Source organism: Sapajus apella, unplaced genomic scaffold (assembly GCF_009761245.1).
Source record: "Sapajus apella isolate SASKATOON/1434 unplaced genomic scaffold, GSC_monkey_1.0 scaffold14090, whole genome shotgun sequence".
NCBI lineage: Eukaryota > Metazoa > Chordata > Mammalia > Primates > Cebidae > Sapajus > Sapajus apella.
Window position 1 is genome coordinate 1 of NW_022451011.1, and position 1381 is coordinate 1381.

General features: G+C 40.4%; 1 pseudogene; it reads right to left on the reverse strand.

Annotated features, from left to right (window-relative positions):
* Positions 1-733: 733 nt before the first annotated feature.
* On the reverse strand, positions 734-1369 carry LOC116548524 (annotated as a pseudogene).
* Positions 1370-1381: the final 12 nt, after the last annotated feature.

Sequence of the window (1381 nt, forward strand, 5' to 3'; positions counted from 1 at the left end):
GTAAAAGAACTGTTAAGTTTTCTAAGCATTACATTAGCAAGGTCACACCCGTTAATATTTTATGCCCAAACAGTAGGTACATTGTTGAGCATCAGAAGTGAATAACTTAGTTCAGCACCAGTAATAAGGCAAAGCTGATACACAGACTCTTAACCTATCAATATTAGTTATCATTGCTCGCCAAATGACTACATTCTACTTTTGGAAACTCATTTTCATCTTCTTCCACTCTTTTGTCTTTCTCTGGGAGACAAGCAACATTCATTTTGTGTGTGTCTGTGTGTGTGTGTGTGTGTGTGTGTGTGTGTGTGTGTGTGTGTTTTAATTAATTTATATACTCATTTAATTAACTGGCATCCATATATGCGAAACAAAGAAGTGAATGTACTTGGTGTACTCACCCTCACATCCATTTACCATCAATGCACACACACATGAATGAAGCATCATTGATCTTTGCTGATAACAGGGACACGCCTAGTGGCTAGACTACGTATTCTTCATGAACAGTATTTAAAGAATGGTGCTCCATATTGCTTGTAAACATATTGACATGGAAATCAGGAAATCAGAGGATACGAAGCTCATTTGCTAATCTTGGTACCACGTAGCTAAAATGGCAATTGTATTGATAAACATCTCATGGGCATGGTAGTTGACAGAAAATTCCCTAATGGGTTTCACCAACAGACTAAGGACATGCACTGATTACAGGACTCTGTCCCAGAGGACTCTAGGACCAAATGGTCTAATCATCTTCGTCTTCCTCATCGCTGTCCTTCATGCTGGTCCCCTGCAGTCCCCCACCTTCGATCACTGATGCTGTGGCTTCCTCCACAGTGAGACGGTCCTGGATCGTTTCATAGGTCTTTCTGTTTAAAGTGGAGTCCAGGACCCCTTGCAATCGGAAATCTCTGTAGGTTTTCTTTACTATCCTAATTAGTGTTTTCAGCTGATAAATGTGAAGCTGTAAGTCCATCCGGTCTGTCAACCAGGTGCAGCTCATGTTCATGGAGCTGTTGTACCATTGATCAAATAAACTTTCTATGTACATTTCCTCATTGACCTTATCTCACAGGACATCCTGAGAATGGCGGATGAAAGTCACATAGGCGTCGGCCACATCTATCCTGGGTTTAGGTACATCCACATATTTGGAAGGTGCCTTCACAGTAAATGACAGAAAAGAAGAAAACAAAGTCCCTTCATCATATCTGGATAATTTTGCCAGCACTCCTTCCACGATAGTAACAAACTTTGCAACCAAGAGTGTTATCATTTCTTTAACAGCTTCTTCAATTAGTTCGTCTATTTTTGAATGCTATTGATGCTCTTGGCCCATTTCCATGCTGCAAAATTTTGTTGATTGAGCTTTGGCATC